Genomic DNA, 11,174 nt, shown 5'->3' with positions numbered 1-11,174 from the left:
TCTGATAGACACATTTTTTGGCAGATCAAAGTTATTATACGATGACCACTATGTGATTTAGGCAATATTATTATGTAAAGGGTAATACGGTCAAAATTTGGTCAAGGGAAAACGCGTGTAAATCGGTGAAATCGTTTATTTAAAAAATTAAATTAAATTTCTTTTTCAAGTTCAATTAGTATAAAATTCAGGAAAAATATTCAGTTAGGCTTTCGCTTTTCCAAATCCGAATTGCCGGGCCTCACGCGTGACACCTGCCATCAGATTTTGTACAGCCACCTTGTCCACCTTCTTCGCGTTCCCCAAACACTTTAATTACATTTGGTTAATTTGGCAACTTTTAGCGATTTTTCCAGCTTTGCGTGCGAGTAGCTCGGATTTTCGCGGTGCGCGAGCAAAATTTTGATACGCTGCTCTTCTTGCTTGGACGGCATTTTGACAACTGAAGAGTGAATTCCAAAATCAAAATAGGAGCAACATTCTACACACACACACCTTCAAAATGAGGGGTGTTCAGGTTTTTTAAATGCAAAATTGAAAGAAATACGTCAAGTTTATATTGACCAAATTTTTACCGTATCACCCTTTAAGAACTACATGTAAGTCTAAATACGATTGGATAATACATAAAAATTTTAACTTGAGGGGCATTGATCAATAAATAAGGCTATTATGACCAAAATTTCGAAAATCGGGTGATACATATATATGGGAGCTATATTTAAATCTGAAACGATTTCCAAAATTTTTTGCACAGTAAGTACTAAAGAAGATTACAGTACGCCAACTTTGTGAAAGATCGGCTGATAAATAAGGGGTTTATGGCAAAATTTGGGAATATCGGGCGATACACAGATATGGGAGCTACCGGTTTCGATGATTTTTTGCACATATAGTTAGTACTATAGAAAATTAGATTTGGCCAACTTTGAGTAAGATCGGTTGATAAATAAGGGACTTGTGGCAAAATTTGGGAAAATCGGGCGATACATATATATGGGAGCTATATCTAAATGTCATTCAATAGCGTTCGTCCTTGTGCCAATAAAACGGCATATATTAAATTTCATCAAAATGGCTTAATAATTGCGACCGGAATCCTACGAACAACAAATACATGGACAGATAGACGGACACCAAGGGCTAGATCGACTCAGGAGGTGATTCTGAGTCGATCGGAATATATTTTATGGGGTCTAAAATCAATATTTCTGGTAGGCACATTTTTTGGCAGATCAAAGTTATTATACCCTGACCACTATGTGGTTTAATGCTTAGTACTAAGTTCGTTTCTTCGAAGAACGAATATCTTCATCTATCTGTGTAAATAGGGTCTCCAACTCAGGGATGTCAACTTATTTATGCGAATAATATGCCTGCCTATTTGTTCGTGCGAAAAATCCAGGGTTGTATAAATATTTGTTGGAAAATCCTCAAAACAAAGCAATTTGATTTTCTATATGGTCCACACGTTTCTCCATGCCTTCAGAAATTTGTTGTAGTTTTTCGTTGAGAATTCTAGAATTTTCGTCGAATTTTTCTACCAATTTTCTTGAACTTGCTTCCATTTGTAGGGCATTTTCTTTCAGCAATTTTCTAGAATTTTCTTCCATTTTTCTAGAACTTGCTTACATTTGTAGGGCATTTTCTTTCAGCAATTTTCTAGAATTTTCTTCCATTTTTCTAGAATTCTCATCCATGATTTTTATAGAGTTTTCCTCCATCATTTTGCTCAGAACATTGAGCATTGATGTGTAATCCACAACACTCGATGCCACAGACGGAGTTTCTACACTGATGGTATTGACGAGTATTGATTCATCAATGTCTTCCTTATAATCAAACTCGTGCGTCGCAATGTCCATATTACGCCGTTCAAACTCTTCCAGTAGACGCTTTTGAAGCTGGCCCTTATTGCCTGTTGTCGGCAGCTCCAGTTTGCTCAATTCCACACGAAGCTCATTAAACTTCATTGTAGATTTTTTTTCGTTATTTCACTTCCGACACCAATTGTTACGTTTTTATATTTAGGCTTTTTTAATTACCCGACAATTAAAATTTTTTAATTACCCGACAATTCATTTCATTTAATCTACAATTTATTTACTATGACTTCACTTTAAAATTCGTTCACATTGATGTTATTCGTTTGACGCTTTAATTAAGACTGCCTCGTTAGCAGCATGCGAGCGCTGTTATATATGACGGTCTGGCAATGTGAGAACATTCTGGCAGCACTACAATATTCTGGCAACGCCAGAACATTCTTTGTCAACGCTAGAAGAATCTACGACCATTAAGTTATTCATCTGGTGGATGCCAAACACTTATACACTCACATAGATATATGCTCGCATTACTGCAACAACAATAACAATGACAATAGACAATGAGATGAAATGAGAATGCAAAATAACAAAGCAAAGGGGTTGTTATTCTATGAGAGAGAAAGAACTAACATTTCGATATGAAAATAAACAAACAAAAGAACATAAAAGAAATTTAGGAAAGTACTAGAAAATGAATAGATGATTCCAACAAGTGATAACAAAATTTTATCGTTACAATTTGAAATTTTAAATTAACGGAAACTAATTTAAATAAACTTAAATCTATAATTATCAAATTCGTAACAGTATACAAGAATAAGGTCTGTGAATCAATCACTCCGAGTTTCAGACTTTTGCACAATACCGGTAAAGATATAAATCGAGCATGTGTAATTGCAAAATCGAACTAAACTTATTTCTGGTTCCTTCATTGAGCAATGCAGACACTGCCGTAGCCAATCTAGAGATATCCAAATGCAAATATTGGGTATCTTTGGTCTACATGGGACATGATAGGGAGATGCCTCCATGTGCCATTATGACCTTCGTTGATGAGTCTACATGGGACATGATAGGGAGATGCCTCCATGTGCCGTTATGACCTTGGTTGATGAGTCACTGAAAACAAAGACAAAACTCATTATGGGATATGGCGCAAATACACATCATAGTATTTGGGGAAATAGTGATACTAATGCAAGGGGAGAGTCGCTAATAGAAATTATTTTGCACCAGAAATAGGCAAGAGGTTTTGGACGTCACATTGGCCTCTCCGGAACTGAATGATAAGATAGATAAGATTTTGAGGGGACATAGCTTCCCAGATCATCGTTACATCAGTTTCAAATTGGCTGTTGGTAACTTCAAAGACCATATTTCCGCCAAATGTGAGGAAAGCTGACGGGAATAGATATGGGGATACGTTCAATATGATGATACCAGAAATACCGAATATACATATAAACACTGTGCAGGATGTCGAACACACAGTGGAGCGGATCAAACGCTTTCAACATCTCACTAAAAGCTGCATGCCCTAGAGGAGAGCCAAGGGGGGGAAATCGACCGCCATGGTGGTCTACGGAGTTAAGTAATATAAGGAAATCCTGCAGGAAGCACTTTAACGAAGCAAAGTCCACAAGACCTCAGGAGGATTGGGACACTAACACAATTAATCTGAGAGGATATAAACGAGAACTGAGAAGGGCTCACCACAACTCTTGGAATGATTACTGTAGCAGTATTGAGAATACGTCCGAGGCTTCCAGACTACGGAAGGTACTAGCATCCACTAACTCCGCTCCATGTTTCATTAAAACATCGGAGGGCAATTGGACAACGTCGTTGGAGGTACTTCCTATCGAGGAAATTGTATCGGAATCAAGAATAAAATAGGCTTCAAATAGTTTTGGACCATTCAAATCCGCCGGACCTGATGGAATTACTCCGGCGGGGTTATGAGCTGTCACTGGCAGAATCATCCCTTGTTTGACGGTGATATATAAAGGATGTATAAACTTAGAATATATTCCAGAAAAGTGGTGGGAAACAAAAGTCGTTTACACCTAAAGCGGGAAAAGCCTCTCGCTCGAGTGCGAAGGTTTTCCGACCAATCAGCTTATCCTCATTCCTACTTAAGACTCTTGAGAGGATGATAGATGTTTATTTTAGAACTAGCGTCAATTCAAGATTGCTCTCAAACGACAGCAGGCATACTCGAAGGGCAGGTCTACTGAGACCGCATGAACTAGTTAGCATTATTGAAAGTTCACTATCTGTCAATGAATACACAATCGTGGCATTTATAGACATCGAAGGGGCATTCAATAACGTCCATCCGAGCTCGATATTAAATGGACTGGCAAATCTGAATGTTGGTCCAGCTATACTTAGGCTGTTAGACGAACTTTTAATGAAGAGACGTATTTCAGCCACACTAGGACATTCCTCTTCTTTGGAATGTTGCTATAAACAACCTTCTGGTTTCCCTAGAAAAAGAAAAGACAAAAGTGGTGGCATACGCAGACGATGTAGCTCTAGCAGTCAGGGGAAAATTCCCATCCACAATCAGAGATATTACAGAGAGCCTCCGGATGACTGAGAAATGGCGAAAGAGAATGGTCTTGGAGTAAATCCTGCAAAGTCAGAACTAGTCATATACTGCAAAGATCGCAAAACTCCCACGGTTAAGCCCATATCCTCATGGGGTACTGAAATTCCCTTTGGTGAGTGTGCAAAATACCTTGGCGTTATTTTGGACAGGAAGCTAAACTTTAATCTTAAAGGTGGGTACTATGTTCGGTTTTCGAGTTGAAAATCACTTTATTTTCGTAATTACTTTTCCTGAAATAATCAAAATTATAAATTACAACCAAAATATTCCTGTAAAGTCTTGCCGAAATCTAGGGGAACAAGAAACTGCATCAATTGAATTAATTTATCTGCTTCATCTTGAACTGTTTTAATAAAGTAACCGCGAAAATTTCAACTCGGAAAGCGAACATAGTACTTACCTTAATATAGAAGGGCAAGAAAAGCCACGGTAGCTTTGTACTCGTGCAGAAAGCAATGGGAAAGAGTGGGGACTAAAAACGAAAATTATGCATTGACCTATCATGCTACATGGTGTTGTAGTCTGGTGGCCGGCACTTCAGTAAAGGTAAGTACTATGTTTATTGGCAAGAAAAAAGTCCCTAAATCATTCTTTCGCGTTGAAAAATGAGAGTGTTGGCAATAGATTTCGAAGGAAGAAAACAGCCATTTTGGAAATATTTCGCGTTTATTTCTCCGAAATTTAATTGACAACATCGCCAAACGTCATAAAATTATTACATATGTATACGCAGCAGCTGATTAGATTGTTTACACACACGCATTCATGATAATTGTTTTGAAAAGTTTTTTCTACCAGTTTTTAAATTGTTTTGCAACCAAACCTCACACAGCACTGGACACTAATAATTGTTAAGAATAAAACCCCAGCCGCTCTACTCCTGGTGTCTTACCACATTCGGCAACAGCTTTAACGACATGTGGTACATTGTCGTCTTCTAACAAACATATAATTCCGGTGTTATGCTAAGTTTTACATCATGCGCAGCAATGGACTCATTCATCAACAAACTTAATTCGTTGGTGTCCACAATATATACACAATCGCATTGCAATACCAGCGGACAAGAGTGTACTTATGCCCATGCTGTTGCCGCCTCACTAGCAATTTCAAATCCAGTGGTCACCACCACGGTTCCCACAAAGGATAATAACGCCATTTCATTTGCCAATGTTGTTATCTCGGGGTGAACAACATCATGGGGTGACCAGTTAAAACACGTACACCATACAATAGCTATAGTCAAAGTGAAACTTTTTGTTCAATCAACATAAGCCTATAACTCACGTTCAAGGGTAGTTCCTAAGCAAAAGTCACTGTTCCCGACTTATATTTCGCAAGATAATTCGTCACAAAGGGATGTTAGTGTTCTATACCAGGAACTCTTCGTTGACTGAAATTAATACATTGAGATGCAAAGTGGCTGGTTTACTGAAGAATGTTCCTTGTTATACTCTCCCAATGTATAATTTTATAACTATTTCAGTCACGTTATAAAATTCAACCAGTGTTTTGAATCGATAAAGTGCTAGATATATGCATAATTAATTTTTTCATTTTATTTTTGGAACATAGCAATTTATTCTTGTGATTCTATTCGTAGCTACCATAGTACTGCAACATCAATCGCACTGCCTTCTTTATAATTACGATGCACGGCCAGCATTTGTGTTTATTATCCCTATACCCAGTAAAAAGAAACGATTGTAAAATGAAATTCGCTAAATTGAACTTTATTTTGTTAACACTTCTATAAATTTCATTATTATTATTTCTATTTATTTCTATTCTATCATGTAGTAGGGAGCCGCTAGATGGTGGCTTTATTACGAAAAACCACTCCCAAGTTTATTTTGTCAATCGATCTTATTGCATTTTTAAATAACAATGCGAACCTCATTTGTATTGTAATTTCACACAAATCATTTGAATAAATAAATTATTTCTTAATTCACATTGCAAATGGCGCCATGTTTTGAAACTAACTAATCTCAACATATGGAAGGATTTAACACGATCTAATTAGGGACTGTGCGCTTTACGTCAGTTTTTCAACTCGAAAAGTACCACAAATGAAAAAATATTTCGGTAGTTTTTCGCATTTTTGGTTTTGTATGGGATTTCGCTGCGGAAACCGAACATAGTACCTACCTTAGACAGGAACAGATTCTCTCAATGTCATGCAGCATCTATTGCCTTTAGACATTTTGGCCAAACAGTCACGACTGTGCTGTTGCGCGAGCTTTCGCTGTGGTCGGGAAAAAAGGTACGACCAACGGCATATACCAAATTTTATAAAAATCGGTTAATAATTGCGACCGGAATTCTGCAAACAACAAATACATGGAAAGACGCTCACCAAGGGCTAGATCGACTCAGGATGTGATTTTGAGTCGATCGGTATATATTTCATGGGACCTAAACCCAATATTTCTGATAGACACATTTTTTGGCAGATCAAAGTTAATATACGATGACCACTAGTGATTTAGGGTCTAAAAAGATGAAATCGCTAAATTAATATGGGTAATAAATCCAAATTCGTGAAAATCGGGTAATATTATTATGTAAGAACTACATGTAAGTCTAAATACGATTGGATAATACATAAAAATTTTAAACTTGAGGGGCATTGATCAATAAATAAGGCTATCATGACCAAAATTTCGAAAATCGGGTGATACATATATATGGGAGCTATATTTAAATCTGAAACGATTTCCATAATTTTTTGCACAGTAAGTACTATAGAAGATTAAAGTACGCCAACTTTGTGAAAGATCGGCTGATAAATAAGGGGTTTATGGCAAAATTTGGGATTATCGGGCGATACACAGATATGGGAGCTACCGGTTTCGATGATTTTTTGCACATATAGTTAGTACTATAGAAAATTAGATTTGGCCAACTTTGAGTAAGATCGGTTGATAAATAAGGGACTTGTGGCAAAATTTGGGAAAATCGGGCGATACATATATATGGGAGCTATATCTAAATGTCATTCAATAGCGTTCGTCCTTGTGCCAATAAAACGGCATATATTAAATTTCACCAAAATGGCTTAATAATTGCGACCGGAATCCTACGAACAACAAATACATGGACAGATAGACAGACACCAAGGGCTAGATCGACTCAGGAGGTGATTGTGAGTCGATCGGAATATATTTTATGGGGTCTAAAATCAATATTTCTGGTAGGCACATTTTTTGGCATCAATGTTATTATACCCTGACCACTATGTGGTTTAATGCTTAGTATTAAGTTCGTTTCTTCGAAGAACGAATATCTTCATCTATCTGTGTAAATAGGGTCTCCAACTCAGGGATGTTAACTTATTTATGAGAAATAATATGCCTGCCTATTTTTTCGTGCGAAAAATCAAGGGTTGTATAAATATTAGTTGGAAAATCCTCAAAACAAAGATTTCGCATTTATTTCGTGCTAACGTTTTTAAATGGGGTATAACAGTTTTTCTTGCGAAAACGTGATCTTAGTACTAGGCTTAACGTTTTTATATGGAGTATAACAGTTTTTCGTGCGAAAACGTGATCTTAGTACTAGGCTTAATATGCGCCGTCCAGATTATAAGTTTATCCGAATGACAGTGTTATTGTCGCACATATCCCGAATATTAGCTACACTATAAGATATGTTCGAAGACATAATCAATATTGCTGCTTGTTTATGGGATCGATAACACATTTATCGATATTTTACCTAAAGCCGACAATTCTTAGTGTTCGGCCACATTGTAAGATTTTTTAACATTTCCGTCCGGAAAAACTTATAATCTGGACGGCGCATAAGATTCTCATCAAATACAAACAAAACAAATTTGCACAAATAAAATTGTAATATGAAGGGACCTGAACCGACATAACAATGGGCGGCGCACACGCCGTTGGGTTGTGACATGTTGCCTCCAATGTCTCAACTAGTGTTGGGAATTTTGATTACTTTTGACTACTCGTATAGAGAAGTAAATACTTTTGAATTGAGTACTCGTTACTACTCGTTACTTTAATAAAAAATTTCAAAACACGACATTTTATGTATTTTAATAATATTTTCTTCTTTCCAAAGAGTTAAGAAGAAGGATCCATCTTATAATATATATTTAGTGCTTTTTGCATTTCGGGAGTTGTCATCACTGATAAACGGCGTAAAAACTTAGAAAGGCGTCAATTTTTTTGACCGGCTTTTGCTAAATTGCAAAAATTTATTTGATAGTATCATAGTATCCCAACAAACACAAACGTTTGAAAAATGCTAAATTTTAACAATTTTTCAAACATTTTTTCAAAGGATTAGGGTAAAATTCAAGTTGAGAAATTGTTGAGAAAATCGCGTAAAATTCGATACAATAGCAATAATTTCTCAAGTGTTATCCTCAAATTGAAATGCATCGCTACTCAACAATTTCTCAAACAATTTTCGATGCGAGTCAAATTAAAATTTAACATTGTTGCAAATACTTTTCAACCAAAATTTGTATAAATGATATCGTCACTTCTAATTGAAAGTCACAGCCAAAATTCTATGAATTTTGTATAATTTATTCATTTTCGTCAAAATAAAATATATAATAATACACTACACTACACAATACACTACAATACTAATTGAAAAATAAATATCTTATTAAACATGTCAACAAATAAGAACAAAACAACAAAACTTTAAATATCTTAAACATTATTTGTAAAAACTTTTGCATAGATAATTCGATTTCCTTCCTGTTTGTGTCATTAAACTGCACTGAAATTAATTAATATACGGGCAATTTGAAATTATGAACGTGATGGACCGCGCATACACCCAGAAAACAAATTCGTTGCCTCAACCGAATTATTTGCCAACCGAAAGCAGGTGGTTCCATCAACTAGCAATGATATCTGTCTGCACAACTAACATTTGGCAATTGTAACTACATGGTAGTATGTTGGATCAACTTTGCATTGGTTGTCGCAATTTCATATTTCTTTACTATTACCCTAACCAAATTCCAATATCAAATGAAAGGGCAGATTATATTGAGATTTTATTACTTTATTACAAGATTTACAATCATAATAAACTACGAAAATAAATACAAAAGGTGCTAACAACAAAGGCTTTTGATCTACATATATGTGAGATAGATTTACATTACATTTACAATTTTTTATAGATAATGTTTGTATACTAATGACAGATGGTTATTAGGTTGCAATTATGTGGCCAAACTACAGAACCTAATTCAATATATACTTGCCAGAAATTTCTTCCTTAAGCCTCTAGATATAAATACAGATCGACTTAGACTCGTCCTGTATTCTTAATACAATAAAACAAAGCTCGCTTGCCGTAAAAAGTATTTGTCTTTGTTGGTATATGAAGCCTGCAATTTTTATGGAAACTTTTGTAATTTTCCTTTTTTATAAATCGGTGCGATACTTACCTGAAGGCAACTTCTTTTCTATAGGCCGGTATGCACCTCTAGCGAAAAATTTCATTCCCATAAGAAATGCATTGCTATTTATGCTAACGAAATTTTCGGTAGCGTTCAATTTCGTAAGGTGGTACGCACCTCTAATGAAAATAGCAGGGTTGTCAAAAGCATATTTTGGCAGCAAACATTTAATTTATTACAATCATTGTGTGCGTAAATGTTTTAAAAGGTCTGTAAATAATAAACAATTTATTTGAGGAATATTTGGAACATATAAATATTAACAATTTTTAAAAGCGATTAGCTGGTTTAAAATTTGTGTACACAGCCCTGTTTTTTTTTGTTGTAGACTTAAATAAATATTTGCTACCGAAAATTTCGCTAGAGGTGCATACCGGCCTTATGGGATAAACTTTATTCAATGTATTGCGGACTATTATCAAGCAAATGCTGTTCCCCGTTTTGCTAATTTTGTAGCGTCATACAATTTACCATGTCGATGTTGATATAAATATTTATTTGTTGCAACAACTACCTTACGCCCGTCCTATAATTGAACTAAGATTCTATTAGTATACTCAACTTTTGGTTGTACCAGCCATTTGTTGATCCCCATGATGTAGGTCTCACTATGCTGGTGGTTAGCTCAACAATTTTATGCAGCATAAAACCAAATTTATCGGCATTGGTTACTGTAACCAATTGAATGGTTATGGGAATTTCGTTTTGATCCTGTGAAATTGTTTATGGTCGTGTTGGATGTATAATGGGGAAAATAATCAAAACTTTGTTCTTGTAACAAAAAATAAGTTACTGGCATCATTTTCATTGTAATTATCGAATTGCAACCAACCATTTCTCTGGGTGTAGATTTCCAGCAGAAGGAATTCACATAATATCCATTTTAAGCTGATAATAGGATGTAAATTAAACTGACGATGTGATGCACATTTTCATACAGAAGTTAATGATATGGAATAATATCAAGTTTTTAACAATTTTAATTGGTTGCACTTTGAAATCTTTCTGGAAACTTTTTCTAATAAGCCATTCATTTTTCATCGGCCAGTTTCATAATGTTTGCAAGAATGTAGCATTCAAAGATTTTAGTTTTCTGCAAAAATATTTAAATTTAGTGACTTCCTTAAAATTTAATTTCATTTTTTATTTCCACTTACCTATTATTATAAACTATTTGGAGCAAATTCAGTTATTTGTCTAAAATTTTCCATTTTGTTTATTTCTTCCACTTGACCACGAACTTCGTTGCACATAGAAATATTAAAAACCACATGGT

This window comes from Haematobia irritans, chromosome 3 (genome assembly GCF_050003625.1).
Source record: "Haematobia irritans isolate KBUSLIRL chromosome 3, ASM5000362v1, whole genome shotgun sequence".
Lineage (NCBI taxonomy): Eukaryota > Metazoa > Arthropoda > Insecta > Diptera > Muscidae > Haematobia > Haematobia irritans.
The sequence above is the reverse complement of the archived record's forward strand: the minus strand, read 5'-3'. Positions refer to the sequence as shown.